The following is a 17,279-nucleotide window of genomic DNA, read 5'->3' on the forward strand; positions in this document are numbered from 1 at the left end:
ATTATTCACTATGGATAATGTCTTAACAAGATGATTACATTCAATAAAACATATTTGTAATTTTTGTATAGAATTCTGGAATTTTTGTTTGTGTATAAAGTATTTGGCAACAAGAATTAAAAAATGCACAATCATTTCAATGGTCTTGTTATCATTGCAATAGTAACATATTATATCCTTAATGTCAAAAACATGGGTAGTGTTCAAAAAGTTAAATAAGTATTCTGCAAGGTTTTCCCAAAATTCTATCGCAGATTTACAGTTGAAGTCGGAAGTTTACATACACCTTAGCCAAATACATTTAAACTCAGTTTTTCACAATTCCTGACATTTAATCGTAGTACAAATTCCCTGTCTTAGGTCAGTTAGGATCACCACTTTATTTTAAGAATGTGAAATGTCAGAATAATAGTAGAGAGAATTATTTATTTAAGCTTTTATTTATTTCATCACATTCCCAGTGGGTCAGAAGTTTACATACACTCAATTAGTATTTGGTAGCATTGCCTTTAAATTGTTTAACTTGGGTCAAACGTTTTGGGTAGTCTTCCACAAGCTTCCCACAATAAGTTGGGTGAATTTTGACCCATTCCTCCTGACAGAGCTGGTGTAACTGAGTCAGGTTTGTAGGCCTCCTTGCTCGTACACGCTTTTTCAGCCCACAAATGTTCTATAGGATTGAGGTCAGGGCTTTGTGATGGCCACTCCAATACCTTGACTTTGTTGTCCTTAAGCCATTTTGCCACAACTTTGGAAGTGTGCTGGGGTCATTGTCCATTTGGAAGACTCATTTGCGACCAAGCTTTAACTTCCTGACTGATGTCTTGAGATGTTGCTTCAATATATCCACATAATTTTCCTTCCTCATGATGCCATCTATTTTGTGAAGTGCACCAGTCCGTCCTGCAGCAAAGCACCCCCACAGCATGATGCTGGCACCCCCGTGCTTCACAGTTGGGATGTTGTTCTTCGGCTTGCAAGTCACCCCCTTTTCCCTCCAAACATAACGATGGTCATTATGGCCAAACAGATATATTTTTGTGTCATCAGACCAGAGGACATTTCTCCAAAAAGTACGATCTTTGTCCCCATGTGCAGTTCCAAACCGTAGTCTGGCTTTTTTATGGCGGTTTTGGAGCAGTGGCTTCTTCCTTGCTGAGCGGCCTTTCAGGTTATGTCGATATAGGACTCGTTTTACTGTGGATATAGATACTTTTGTACCTGTTTCCTCCAGCATCTTCACAAGGTCCTTTGCTGTTGTTCTGGGATTGATTTGCACTTTTCGCACCAAAGTATGTTAATCTCTAGGAGACAAATCCTTTGGTCCTTAAATTAAACTGAAATACTTTTTTATTTATTACATTTACATTTACGTCATTTAGTAGACGCTCTTAACCAGAGCGACTTACAGTTAGTGAGTGCATACATGTTTTTTTTTTTTTTCATACTGGTCCCCCGTGGGAAACGAACCCACAACCTTGGCGTTGCAAACGCCATGCTCTACCAACTGAGCTACACAGGACTACATCAGATGACCTGGCCTCCACAATGCCCCGACCCCAATGCAACCGAGATGGTTTGGGATGAGTCGGACGGCAGAGCGAAGGAAAAGCAGCCAGGCTCCCTCAAGACTGCTGGAAAAGCACTCCAGGCGAAGCCGGCCGAGAGAATGCCAAGAGTGTGCAAAACTGTCATCAAGGCAAAGGGCGGCCACCTGAAGAATCTCAAACACAAATTAGTTTAACACTTTTATGGTTACTACAGTCGTGGTCAAAGGTTTTGAGAATGACACAAATATTAATTTTCACAAGGTCTGCTGCCTCAGTTTTTATGATGGCAATTTGCATATACTCCAGAATGTTATGAAGAGTGATCAGATGATCAGTGATTTATCACAATTTTCTTTAACCAATTATGTTCTTTAATGCAGGGCCGACAGACAAGTTCCTTACTTTTTCCCCCTTCACTACCTTAAATTTGTTTGGTATACAATATTTGTAAGGCATCAACCATGCTTTTTTACAGACAGGAATAAGCATGTTCCAGAAATGTTTTCCTCTAGGCGTAAGTTGGTTCCGTGAATGGAAAATGTGTCTTATGTATTTGTTACAACAACATTTCTCAAGTAAGCCCACTCCTTCCAAGCTGAGTTCTGGTTAAGCTCTGTGATCATCACCAAAGCTAAGATTAGTTTTCAGTAGTGTTGTTAGACCACTGGGAATGGCTTTGATCACAGAAATAAACTCTGAAAGGTATTGGAAACTCATTCAATGTTATAAATTGTTCATATGAAAGAATATTACCCCCTGTGGTCGAAAACATCAATAACAAAGTAAATATTCCTCTCATCAAATCAAATCAACTTTTATTTGCCACATGCACCGAATACAACAGGTGTAGACATTACAGTGAAATGCTTACTTACAAGCCCTTAACCAACAATGCAGTTTTTTAAAATAAATTTAAAAAAGTAAAAAATAGATAAGTAAAAAATCAAAGCAAATAACTAAAGAGCAGCAGTAAAATAAAATAACAGTAGGGAGGCTATATGTCATGAGCCCTCTCACTCCACCGGGTTACCACCTTAATTTGTTTCCACTATCTTCCACTCTGCTCACCACTCTCTCTCTACTCAGCCTAACTAGCTCCACCTGTCCCTGCTCTGCTCGGCTCTAATTACTCTGCCAGCTGCGCTGCATTACCCACTAACCTCTCCCAGTATTTAAGGCCCTGTCTTTCAGCTCTCCGGTGTCAGATCGTCTGCAAAGCTCACACCCGGAACCTGTTTGCTCGCGCTTCTGGCTCACCCTGGTTTTGTGACCCCGGACCTGCCTGTTTTTTGGATACTCTTCTGCCTCAGGAGATCCAGACCTGCTTCTGCCATTACGACTCCTGACTACTCTTCAATCCCGGTAACTCTGACCAGCCTTCTGCCTTGCTACTACGTATATTGGATTTCCCCTGAACTGTACTGCTGCCTTGTTTCATTCCGCCCTGTTGTGTCTGTGTCTCCCCCCCCCCAGGACTTCTGGACCACCCACCACCGGCTTCATAGGACGCATCGCTGCCACTGGGGGGGGCACAGACCCAGCACATTGGACGGGATCCCTGTTACCCCTGGAGCCTTCATTCACTCCCTACTTCCCTTTTCCCTTAAGTTTAATAAACTTTCTGGTGTGACGCAATTGTGGTCCTCTGGTCGTCTGTCTGAATCGTGACAGTACGATCTGACCATTATGGACTCAGCGCACACTTTCCCCGACATGGAAACCGATGAGCATGAGCAGCAGTTCCAGCAGCAGCAACAACAACTCGCCATGATCTTTCAACTCCTCACCAACCTTACCCCAGCCAGTCTGCCCACCAGCCCTGCCCCCGAGTTACCTGCCCCGGTCATTGCAGCCGCTGCTCCGGAACCCAAGATTGGAAACCCCGAGCGGTTCAACGGCGATTCAACCCAGGTCCGGCCATTCCTGACTAGCTGCCGACTTCAGTTCTCCTTGCAGCCAAGGACCTTCGCCACGGAGGGGGCTAAAGTTGGGTATGCCATCACTCACCTGACGGGCCGAGCTCGACTCTGGGGAACAGCAGAGTTCGAACGTCAAACCCCCGCATGTGCAACCTTCGACCTGTTTGCTGAGGAGATGCTGAAGGTGTTTGACCTGGATTCACCCACCGCAGAGGCGTCTCGTGAACTGTTCAGTATTCGACAAGGCAGACGTACAGTCGCAGACCATTCCATCGACTTCCGAACCCTGGCTAGACGAAGTTCTTGGAACACACCATCGTTGGTGGACGCGTTCTTCCATAGTTTGGCTGACTATATCAAGGACGAGTTGGTCTCCCATGAACTGCCTTCCACTCTTGATGAAGCCATCGCACTGACTGTCAGGATCGACAGAAGGATACAGACCCGTCGTCGTGAGAGGGGGCACCAAGGTCCACCTACTACCGGCATTCGGAGAGATCCGACTGGGCTCCTGTCATCTACTGCCACTCACCCAGGTCAGCTTGATCAGTCTGAGCCTATGGAGATTGGGCGAGCCTCTCTCACTCCTGCAGAGCGCCAGCGCCGCTTCACCTCAAACCTCTGCCTCTATTGTGGAGGTGATGGACATCGTGTGGTAACCTGCCCTTTAAAGGGCCGAAGCTCACCGGGCATAGGGGGAGTCCGGTTGAGTTCAATGACCATCCAGTCCTCCGACCGCAAACCCCTGCTGCAAGTTCACCTCCGCCTCTCTGACTCAACTCACACCCTGGCTGCTCTGGTGGATTCTGGCGCCGAAGCCAACATAATGGACATCAAGCTGGCACGCCAACTGGGACTGGAGAACCTCCGTTTGACACCTCCTATTCCTGCCCGGGCACTGGACGGACACTTACTCGGATCGGTCACTCATGTCACGGCTCCGGTCTCGATGGGTCTGTCCGGAAACCATCAAGAAACTATCCAGTTTCACCTGCTCCCCTCTCCAGGCCAACCCCTCATCCTGGGTTACCCATGGCTCCGCCGGCACAACCCTCAGCTCGACTGGGTGACCGGGGTGATCAGGGGGTGGGGAGAGGACTGCCACCGAACCTGCCTGCTTGCTGCCGCACTACCCCCTCGGCCAGTACCTACTAACTCCGCTCCTGACCTCTCCAATGTCCCAGAATGCTACCATGGTCTCAGAGAGGTGTTTAACAAAGCAAGAGCCACATCTCTGCCCCCTCACCGACCGTACGACTGTGCCATCGACCTCCTCCCTGGAACAGCTCCTCCAAGGGGTCGTCTTTATTCGTTGTCTGCTCCTGAAAGAAAGTCCATGGAGGACTACATCAATGGCTCTCTGTCCGCAGGATTAATCCGTTCATCTTCATCTCCTGCTGGTGCTGGCTTCTTCTTTGTGGGGAAGAAGGACGGATCTCTTCGCCCCTGCATCGACTACAGGGGACTCAACGACATCACAGTGAAAAACCGTTACCCTCTGCCTCTGCTCACCTCTGCTTTTGAGTTGCTCCAGGGAGCCACTGTTTTTACCAAGTTGGATCTCAGAAACGCTTACCACCTAGTGCGGATCCGGGAGGGAGATGAATGGAAAACCGCATTCAATACACCAACAGGCCACTACGAGTATCTGGTTATGCCTTTTGGCCTCACCAATGCTCCTGCTGTGTTCCAGGCTCTAGTGAATGATGTCCTGCGGGACATGTTAAACAAGTTTGTCTTCGTTTACCTGGATGACATCTTAATCTACTCCAGAGACCTGTCTGAACACACCCGCCATGTCCAGCAAGTCCTTCATCGTCTTCTGGAGAATTCCCTCTACGCCAAGGCAGAGAAATGTGAGTTTCACGTCAAGACAGTGGCCTTCCTGGGGTACATAGTGGCAGAGGGAAGTATCCAAATGGATCCTGCCAAAGTATCAGCAGTCACTTCATGGCCAGTTCCGGAGAACAGAAAGAAGCTGCAACAGTTTCTGGGGTTTGCTAACTTCTATAGGAAGTTTATCCGGAACTACAGTACCGTTGCTGCCCCTCTCACTGCTCTAACCAGCACCAAGCAACCCTTCACCTGGACCCCAGCAGCCGACAAAGCCTTCAGTACCCTCAAGGTGAGGTTCACCTCCGCTCCCATCCTCCAGATGCCTGATGTGGACCGGCAATTCATTGTGGAGGTGGACGCCTCGGATGTGGGAGTTGGTGCTGTGATTTCTCAGTGGGCTGCGGAGGATAGGAAGCTCCATCCCTGTGCCTTTTTCTCACGTCGGTTGTCCCCCTCTGAGTGCAATTACGACATAGGGAACCGTGAGCTGCTGGCTGTGAAGCTTGCCTTGGAGGAGTGGCGTCACTGGCTGGAGGGGTCCACCATTCCATTTCTCGTTTGGACCGATCATAAGAACTTGGAGTACATCCGCACGGCCAAACGGTTGAACTCCAGGCAGTCCCGCTGGGCCCTGTTCTTCACCAGGTTTAATTTCACTCTGTCATACCGGCCTGGATCACGCAACACCAAGCCAGACGCCCTCTCCCGTCAATTCCAGAAGGATGACACCCCCTCCAAGGACCCTGTGTCGATTCTGCCAAGTCCCTGCATCGTTGCAGCTCTGACCTGGGCTGTTGAGGAACAGGTGCTGGAGGCTCTCCGTAACCAGCCAGGTCCCAGCACCTGCCCAGCTGACCGCCTTTTTGTCCCCGAAGACCTGAGGTCCCAGGTCGTTCAGTGGGGACATGACTCCCGCCTAGCTTGTCACCCTGGCTCCACCCGCACTTACAACCTGCTCGCCCAGAGGTTCTGGTGGCCCTCTCTGAGGAAGGATGTACGGGAATTCGTCCAAGCCTGCCCCATCTGCAACCAACACAAGTCGTCCTGCCAGCCCCCAGCCGGATTGCTGCAGCCCCTGCCTGTGCCCAGACGTCCCTGGTCTCACATCGCCCTTGACTTTGTCACGGGGCTGCCCCCTTCAAGGGGCATGACCGTCATTCTCACCATCGTTGACCGTTTCAGCAAGATGGCACACTTCATTCCCCTCCCCAAGCTCCCAACCGCCAAGGAGACCGCCCAGGTGGTCCTGGAACACGTCTTCCGGATCCACGGACTGCCAAGGGATGTAGTTTCTGACCGTGGTCCACAATTCTCCTCCGCTTTTTGGAAGGAGTTCTGTCACCTGCTGGGAGCCACAGTCAGTCTGACTTCCGGATTCCATCCCCAATCCAATGGGCAGTCAGAGCGGGCTAATCAGGAGCTCGAGAAGGCACTGCGATGCATGACTTCACGCAACCCCCACTCCTGGTCGCAGCAATTGACATGGGTGGAGTACGCACACAATTCTCTGACCTGCTCTGCCATCGGTATGTCCCCTTTCCAATGTGTTTATGGATACCAGCCTCCTCTATTTGCCAGCCAGGAAGAGGAGGTTACTTGCCCATCTGCACTTGCTTTTGCCCGTCGATGTCGCCGCACCTGGTCACAAGCCCGAGCCACACTCCTCAGATCCGTTGCCAGCTACACTACCGGGGCCAACCGTCGGAGAATTCCTGCTCCCACCTACCATGTTGGTCAAAGGGTGTGGTTGTCATCGAAGAACCTGCCACTCAGGGTGGAGTCGCAGAAGCTGGCACCTCGGTTCATTGGCCCATTCCCTATCATAAGAGTGATTAGCCCAACTGCTGTCCGGCTCCAACTGCCTAATTCCCTGAGGGTGCACCCCACTTTCCATGTGTCTAAGATTAAGCCCATCCATGAGAGTCCGCTGGTCCCTGCGGCGCCTGGTCCTCCTCCTCCACGGCTCGTCGATGGTGGTCTGGTTTACACCGTCCGCCGCCTGCTTCGGTCCAGACGGAGGGGTAGGGGTCTCCAGTACCTCATTGACTGGGAGGGCTATGGACCTGAGGAAAGGACCTGGGTGCCAGCTAGTCGGATTGTGGATAGGACTCTCATCACCGCTTTCCACCAACGGCATCCTGATCAACCTGCAATCCGTAGGGGCCGCCCCAGAGGGGTCCCTAACCGTCCTGCCCGCTCGGCTTCCTGTCCTGTGCCTGATCCTGTCTCGGGACCTGTCCCATCTCCCGACCACGGCCCTCCGGCTTCCTCCGAGGATGAGGACGTTCACTCGGACCGTTCGGAGGAGTTCTAGCCCTCCTCCGGCTCCCCTCCTCCCGCCCGGCGTGGTGTTGCTCTTGGGACTTCTGGGGCCGTCCCTTGGGGGGGGGGTTCTGTCATGAGCCCTCTCACTCCACCGGGTTACCACCTTAATTTGTTTCCACTATCTTCCACTCTCTCTCTACTCAGCCTAACTAGCTCCACCTGTCCCTGCTCTGCTCGGCTCTAATTACTCTGCCAGCTGCGCTGCATTACCCACTAACCTCTCCCAGTATTTAAGGCCCTGTCTTTCAGCTCTCCGGTGTCAGATCGTCTGCAAAGCTCACACCCGGAACCTGTTTGCTCGCGCTTCTGGCTCACCCTGGTTTTGTGACCCCGGACCTGCCTGTTTTTTGGATACTCTTCTGCCTCAGGAGATCCAGACCTGCTTCTGCCATTACGACTCCTGACTACTCTTCAATCCCGGTAACTCTGACCAGCCTTCTGCCTTGCTACTACGTATATTGGATTTCCCCTGAACTGTACTGCTGCCTTGTTTCATTCCGCCCTGTTGTGTCTGTGTCTCCCCCCCCCCAGGACTTCTGGACCACCCACCACCGGCTTCATAGGACGCATCGCTGCCACTGGGGGGGGCACAGACCCAGCACATTGGACGGGATCCCTGTTACCCCTGGAGCCTTCATTCACTCCCTACTTCCCTTTTCCCTTAAGTTTAATAAACTTTCTGGTGTGACGCAATTGTGGTCCTCTGGTCGTCTGTCTGAATCGTGACACTATATACAGGGGGGTACCGGTACAGAGTCAATGTGCAGGGGCACCGGCTAGTCGAGTTAATTGAAGTAATATGTACATGTGGGTAGAGTTAATGCCAGCTAGGGTAGAACAATGACTTATTCCTTACAGTTATGTCTGAATTATTCCACAAAATATCTTTATGTGGGGAAAAGTTGTGCAGGAAACATATTTTCCAGGACATTAAAGCTTGTTGGTAAAACCTAGCCAATTTAGCGGGTAATCTTTCCGGAATATAATAATATTTCAGTAAAAATTGAAGACCTCCCAACTTATTAAACACATTGTTTGGAATTAAATACCAAATTGATTCTGTATTGACCAAACATATTTTCAAGCAATTGATCTTGAAAGTGTTATTTATGTCAACAAAATCCAACACTTCCAGACTTCCTTCAGATTTTTATTTGAGAGGACTGACTTTTTTAGTTTGTGAAGCTTTTTCCAGATGAAAGGTCTTGTTGTCAAGAAAGGTCTTGTTGATCTCTTTACAGGTAGAGGGATTTACAAATAAAGATAATGAGGGGTACACAAAGTGAGACAGTCCCTCTGCCTTGGACAGAAGCACTCTCCCAAGTATAGATAGATCCCTTTGTAGCCAATTATTAAATATATTATTGGTTTTCTTAATTTTAGGAGAGAAATTCATATGTTGTCTTACTAAGTGTTTTTTTTAATAGATGTATTCCTAAATATTTAACACAGTCCTTTACAGGAATATTTTCTATTTCTTTATCATCAGAGTCATATAAACATAAGATTTCACATTTAGAAACGTTCAGTTTTAATCCAGATGCAATAGAGAATGCAGTGATAGCATTAAGGGCATGGACGACCTGGTCTTTGTCTTTAAAAAAAAGAGGAGTATCGTCAGCCAGTTGGGACATTTTTATTTCTAAAAATGGATAAGCCATGCAGATTCGCATTATTCAGAATATCTAGAGATAGAAGTTCCACTACCAAAATGAATAAAAAGGGCGTAATTGGGCATCACTGTCGTACACTTCTATTGACACTGAATATTTTGGATGTAAATGGTTTAGTATCACAGAACTATTTATATCTTTGTAAAACATGAGAATGACTTTGATACAATTTTCACCGAAACCAAAAAGTTTAAGAGACCGAAAGAGAAATGAATGTTAAATTGTGTCAAAGGCTTTACAGAAGTCCAAAAATACAATAACAGCATCTGATTCAATTGTATCTGAATAATCTTGTCACGCCCTGACCTATAGAACTCTTGTTTGTTGAGTCAGGGTGTGGGAAATCTATGTTATATATTCTATGTTTACGTTCTAGTTATTCTATTTCTATGTCTGGCCGGGTATGATTCCCAATCAGAGGCAGCTGTCGCTCATTGTCTCTGATTGGGGATCATACTTAGGTAGCCCATTGCCTACTGTGTATTGTGGGATCTTGTTCCTGTTAGGCTGGTACAGTGGGGAGAACAAGTATTTGATACACTGCCGTTTTCGCAGGTTTTCCTACTTACAAAGCATGTAGAGGTCTGTAATTTTTATCATAGGTACACTTCAACTGTGAGAGACGGAATCTAAAACAAAAATCCAGAAAATCACATTGTATGATTTTTAAGTAATTAATTTGCATGTTATTGCATGACAAAAGTATTTGATCACCTACCAACCAGTAAGAATTCCGGCTCTCACAGACCTGTTAGTTTTTCTTTAAGAAGCCCTCATGTTCTCCACTCATTACCTGTATTAACTGCACCTGTTTGAACTCGTTACCTGTATAAAAGACACCTGTCCACACACTCAATCAAACAGACTCCAACCTCTCCACAATGGCCAAGACCAGAGAGCTGTGTAAGGACATCAGGGATAAAATTGTAGACCTGCACAAGGCTGGGATGGGCTACAGGACAATAGGCAAGCAGCTTGGTGAGAAGGCAACAACTGTTGGCGCAATTATTAGAAAATGGAAGAAGTTCAAGATGACGGTCAATCACCATCGGTCTGGGGCTCCATGCAAGATCTCACCTCGTGGGGTATCAATGATCATGAGGAAGGTGAGGGATCAGCCCAGAACTACACGGCAGGACCTGGTCAATGACCTGAAGAGAGCTGGGACCACAGTCTCAAAGAAAACCATTAGTAACACACTACGCCGTCATGGATTAAAATCCTGCAGCGCACGCAAGGTCCCCCTGCTCAAGCCAGCGCATGTCCAGGCCCGTCTGAAGTTTGCCAATGACCATCTGGATGATCCAGAGGAGGAATGGGAGAAGGTAATGTGGTCTGATGAGACAAAAATATAGCTTTTTGGTCTAAACTCCACTCGCCGTGTTTGGAGGAAGAAGAAGGATGAGTACAACCCCAAGAACACCATCCCAACCGTGAAGCATGGAGGTGGAAACATCATTCTTTGGGGATGCTTTTCTGCAAAGGGGACAGGACGACTGCACCGTATTGAGGGGAGGATGGATGGGGCCATGTATCGCGAGATCTTGGCCAACAACCTCCTTCCCTCAGTAAGAGCATTGAAGATGGGTCGTGGCTGGGTCTTCAGCATGACAACGACCCGAAACACACAGCCAGGGCAACTAAGGAGTGGCTCCGTAAGAAGCATCTCAAGGTCCTGGAGTGGCCTAGCCAGTCTACAGACCTGAACCCAATAGAAAATCTTTGGAGGGAGCTGAAAGTCCGTATTGCCCAGCGACAGCCCCGAAACCTGAAGGATCTGGAGAAGGTCTGTATGGAGGAGTGGGCCAAAATCCCTGCTGCAGTGTGTGCAAACCTGGTCAAGACCTACAGGAAACGTATGATCTCTGTAATTGCAAACAAAGGTTTCTGTACCAAATATTAAGTTCTGCTTTTCTGATGTATCAAATACTTATGTCATGCAATAAAATGCAAATTAATTACTTAGAAATCATACAATTTGATTTTCTGGATTTTTGTTTTAGATTCCGTCTCTCACAGTTGAAGTGTACCTATGATAAAAAATTACAGACCTCTACATGCTTTGTAAGTAGGAAAACCTGCAAAATCGGCAGTGTATCAAATACTTGTTCTCCCCACTGTATGTGTATAGCCCTTTGGACTACACGTTACGTTGTTTCTTGTTTTGGTTTGTATGTTTATTGGGTGAATAAACATGTACGCTTTTCACGCTGCACCTTGGTCCGACCCTTCTCTCAACGTTCGTGACAAATCTAAAAGGTCCAAGACTAAACGAATGTTGGAACATATGTGACGGCCCTTCATAAATCCTGTTTGAGTCTAATTTATAATGGTATCTATTCCTTTCTTTAATCAATTTGTAATCAATATTTAATAAAGTATTTGGTCTCCAATTGTCAATGAGAGAAGGGTCTTTATCAGGCTTCAGAATCAGTGAAATAATGCCCTGTATCATAGTGGAGACCATTTCACTATTTTCAATGCAATCTTGAAACATTAAAAACAGGGTCTTCTAGCAACTCCCAAAACTGACAGCCCATCAGGGCCAGGCGATTTCCCTTTTTTAATTGAATTCAGAGCCTCTCTAATTTCTTCGATTGACACAGGTGATTCGCAAACTCAGTGGAAATCATCCTCAATTACAGGGACATAATTCTGAATGTGGCAAATGTAGCTTTTACAACCATCTTCCTGAAATAGTGAGTTGTAAAAGTTTTCACAAAAGGAATTGACAAATGTTGATCTTGCAATGGGATCTTTGCATGATACATCATTAACTTTGAGTGACGTTATAGATTATATTTTGTAGTTTCTCTTTTCAAGAAATAACTGGTGTTTCTTTCCCCCTCTTCAATCCATTTTGCTCTTGATCTGACAAAGGCACCCTTTGCCAGATCTGTGTAAAACTATTCTAAATCTAGTTGTAAAGATTTAAGAGAGATTATCTTTCTTTAGAAAAATGTCAAGGTTGCTCATCAAATCTTTTTCTCTAAGGTGCTTCAGCTCTTTGGCACGTTTAACGGCTACAACTCTGACTTTATATTTGAAGAATTCCCTTCTACTTCCATGACCAAAGTATTTTCTTGCAAAAATATATTTGCCTAACGATTTGATGTTTCCAATGAAAATAGGATCTTTAAGATGTGTGTTGTTTAATTTAACAGCTTGTAAATTCAGGGAAATCAAATGATGATCAGAAAAGGGAGCCAACTGATGATCTACATCTATAACAAATTGTAACAAAAAGGGGGAAATTAGGAATAAATCTATTCTAGATTTTTTGTGACATAGTTTTGTTGGTCCAGGTATAACCTGTTGCATTCGGATTGAAATAACGCCAGGCATCATCAACAGAGAGATCCTTGCATAATGTTGTGATGATATTGCTATTTTGAGAGCTTTTACTCCTTTGAGGAAAACGATCAGCAGAGTCATCAGGTGTTTCGTTAAAATCCCCTGAGAGAATTAGAAAAGCCACTGAGTATTTGTTCCGTAAATCCTGTAATTTTCTGGTAAGTTGGGCGAAAAGGGTCTTATTTGGAGGAAGTGAGTTACAGTTGAAGTCGGAAGTTTACAAACACTTAGGTTGGAGTCATTAAAACTCGTTTTTCAACCATTCCACAAATGTCTTGTTAACAAACTATAGTTTTGGCAAGTCGGTTAGGACATCTACTTTGTGCATGATACAAGTAATCTTTCCAACAATTGTTTACAGACAGATTATTTCACTTATAATTCACTGTATCACAATTCCAGTGGGTCAGAAGTTTACAAACACTAAGTTGACTATGCCTTTAAACAGCTTGGAAAATTCCAGAAAATGATTTCATGGCTATAGAAGCTTCTGATAGGCTAATTGACATCATTTGAGCCAATTGGAGGTGTACCTGTAGATGTATTTCAAGGCCTACCTTCAAACTCAGTGCCTCTTTGCTTGACATCATGGGAAAATCTAAAGAAATCAGCCAAGAGCAATTTCCAAATGCCTGAAGGTACCACGTTCATCTGTACAAACAATAGTACGCAAGTATAAACACCATGGGACCACACAGCCGTCATACCGCTCAGGAAGAAGACGCGTTCTGTCTCCTAGAGATGAACGTACTTTGGTGCGAAAAGTGCAAATCAATCCCAGAACAACAGCAAAGGACCTTGTGAAGATGCTGGAGGAAACAGGTACAAAGGTATCTATATCCACAGTAAAACGTGTCCTGTATATCGACATAACCTGAAAGGCCGCTCAGCAAGGAAGAAGCCACTGCTCCAAAACCACCATAAAAAAGCCAGACTACAGTTTGCAACTGCACATGGGGACAAAGATCGTACTTTTTGGAGAAATGTCCTCTGGTCTGATAAAACAAAAATAGAACTGTTTGGCCATAATGACCATCGTTATGTTTGGAAGAACACCATCCCAACCGTGAAGCACGGGGGTGGCAGCATCATGCTGTGGGGGTGCTTTGCTGAAGGAGGGACTGATGCACTTCACAAAATCGATGGCATCATGAGGAAGGAGTGGCGCAGTGGTCTAAGGCACTGCATCGCAGTGCTAGCTGTGCCACTAGAGATCCTGGTTCGAATCCAGGCTCTGTCGTAGCCGGCCGCAACTGGGAGACCAATGGGGCGGCGCACAATTGGCCCAGCGTCGTCCAGGGTAGGGGAGGGAATGGCCGGCAGGGAGGTAGCTCAGTTGGTAGAGCATGGCGTTTGCAATGCCAGGGTTGTGGGTTCATTTCCCACGGGTGGCCAGTATGAAAAATAAAAAATATATAATGTATGCACTAACTGTAAGTCGCTCTGGATAAGAGCGTCTGCTAAATGACGTAAATGTAAATGAAGGAAAATTATGTGGATATATTGAAGCAACATCTCAAGACATCAGTCAGTTAAAGCTTGGTCGCAAATGGGTCTTCCAAATGGACAATGACCCTAAGCATACTTCCAAAGTTGTGGCAAAATGGCTTAAGGACAACAAAGTCAAGGTATTGGAGTGGCCATCACAAAGCCCTGACCTCAATCCTATAGAAAATGTGTGGGCAGAACTGAAAAAGTGTGTGCGAGCAAGGAGGCCTACTTTATTTTTTATTTTAATTTAATTTTAATTTCACCTTTATTTAACCAGGTAAGCCAGTTGAGAACTCAGTTACACCAGCTCTGTCAGGAGGAATGGGCCAAAATGTTCTTGGCCTGTCATGAGTGTTTGTTCAAAGACAGTCTGCAGTGACGGGTGCTACCTCGCATCCGACCACCATCATGGCTGTCTGGACCAGGTGATTGATTTGTGTTTTTAAGGTAACTGACAAGTTGCCAAACCAGGCTGAAATGCCATAGAATATAATGCTCTCTATGACAACCTGGTAGAATAGGAGCATGACCTTCTGTTTGACTCCAAAAACCCTGATCCTACGCAGAACATAAAGGCGTTGTTGGATCTTTTGTAAGAGTGGACCTGAGGAATGTCCACATTATGGACCACCACAGGTAAGTGGTCACCAACAGATTTGGTGTCAAAAACCATTTCCTCAGTTTGCTTGACATTTAGGATGAGGTGGTGGTCATCACACCACTGCACAACCCTCTGTATCTCTGACCTATACACAGTAGTGTCAGTTTCTGTACATTAGACACAGAATTGCAGTATCATCAGAAAACTGGACAATATAGTTATCAAGGTGACTACTTGTACATTAATTTGTATACAGTGTGAATAGGATGGGTGAACTCTCAGCCTTAGGGGGCACCTTAATGGCCTTGGGCTCAGACAGGGTCTCGTTCACTCAGACCTGCTGGGTCCTGTTGGTCAGAAATGAGTGATACCACCTGATGGTATAGGGTTTGACTGACATCTGTCTGAGCTTACTGAGGAGGATGTGTGGCTGCTGCACTAAAATACTCAAATAGCAGTGGAGCATAGGCCTTAGGGTTCTCCAGATTTTGCAGGATGAGATGCACTATGCTTAGGATTGCTTCATCAGTGCCACGTTTGTATTTGTAAGCAAACAGTGTGTTTAGTCTAACTGAAGCTTACACATCTTTTCAAGACACTTCAGAGCAAATCAAATCTTATTTGTCACATGCGCCGAATACAACTGGTGTAGACCTTACAGTGAAATGCTTACTTACAAGCCCTTAATCAACAATGCAGTTTTAAGAAAGAATACCAAAACAAAAAAATACTATATTAAATAATACGAAATAAAAGTAACAAATAATTAAAGAGCAGCAGTAAAATAACAATAGCGAGGCTATCTACAGTGGGTACCGGTACCGAGTGAATGTGCGGGGACACCGGTTAGTCAAGGTAATTGAGGTAATATGTACATGTAGGTAGAGTTATTAAAGTGACCATGCATAGATAATAAACAGAGAGTAACAGTAGCGTAAAAGAGGAGGGGGGGGGGGGGTCAATGCAAATAGTCTGGGTAGCCATTTGATTAGATGTTTAGGAGTCTTATGGCTTGGGGGTAGAAGCTGTTTAGAAGCCTCTTGGACCTAGACTTGGCACTCCGATACCGCTTGCCGTGTGGTAGCAGAGAGAACAGTCTATGACTAGGGTGGCTGGAGTCTTTTACAAATATTTGGGCCTTCCTCTGACACCGCCTTGTATAGAGGTCCTGGATGGCAGGAAGCTTGGTCCCAGTGATGTACTGGGCCGTATGCACTACACTCTGTAGTGCCCTGCGGTCGGAGGCCGAGCAGTTGCCATACCAGGCATTGATGCAGCCAGTCAGGATGGTGCTGCTGTAGAACCTTTTGAGGATCTGAGGACCCATGCCAAAGCTTTTCAGTCTCCTTAGGGGGAATAGGTTTTGTCGTGCCCTCTTCACGACTGTCTTGGTGTGCTTGGACCATGTTAGTTTGTTGGTGATGTGGACACAAGGAACTTGAAGCTCTGAACCTGCTCCACTACAGCCCTGTCGATGAGAATGGGGGCGTGCTCAGTCCTCTTCTTTTTCCTGTAGTCCACAATCATCTCCTTTGTCTTGATCACGTTGAGGGAGAGGTTGTTGTCCTGGCACCACACGGCCAGGTATCTGACCTCCTCCTTATAGGCTGGTATGACGGCTGGTGTTTATACTTGCGTACTATTGTTTGTACAGATGAACGTGGTACCTTCAGGCGTTTGGAAATTGCTCCCAAGGATGAACCAGACAAAACATAAAGTCAAAAATACAACAGAAGATATATATACAGTGTGTGCGAATGTAGTAAATTATGGAGGTAAGGCAATAAATAGGCCATAGTGCAAAATAGTAACAATTTCGTATTAACACTGGAATGATAGATGTGCAAACGATGATGTGCAAATAGAGATACTGGGGTGCAAATTAGCAAAATAAATAACAATATGGGGATGAGGTAGTTGGATGGGCTAATTACAGATGGGCTGTGTACAGGTGCAGTGATCGGTAAGCTGCTCTGACAAATGACGCCTAAAGTTAGTGAGGGAGATAAGAGTCTCCAGCTTCAGAGATTTTTGCAGTTCGTTCCAGTCATTGGCAGCAGAGAACTGGAAGGAATGGCTGCCAAAGGAGGTGTTGGCTTTGGGGATGACCAGTGAGATATACCTGCAGGAGCGCAGACTACGGGTGGGTGTTGCTATGGTAACCAGTGAGCTAAGATAAGACGGGGATTTGCCTAGCAGTGATTTATAGATGACCTGGAGCCAGTGTGTTTGGCGACGAATATGTAGTGAGGGCCAGCCAACAAGAGCGTACAATGGTGGGTAGTATATGGGGCTTTGGTGACAAAAGGGATGGCACTGTGATAGACTACATCCAATTTGCTGAGTAGAGTGTTGGAGGCTATTTTGTAAATGACATCGCCGAAGTCAAGGATCGGTAGGATAGTCAGTTTTACGAGGGCATGTTTGGGAGCATGAGTGAAGGAGGCTTTGTTGCGAAATAGGAAGCCGATTCTAGATCTAACTTTTGATTGAAGATGCTTAATGTGAGTCTGGAAGGAGAGTTTACAGT

The sequence above is a fragment of the Coregonus lavaretus genome (genome assembly GCF_964263955.1).
Source record: "Coregonus lavaretus genome assembly, chromosome: 1".
Taxonomy (NCBI): Eukaryota; Metazoa; Chordata; class Actinopteri; order Salmoniformes; family Salmonidae; genus Coregonus; species Coregonus lavaretus.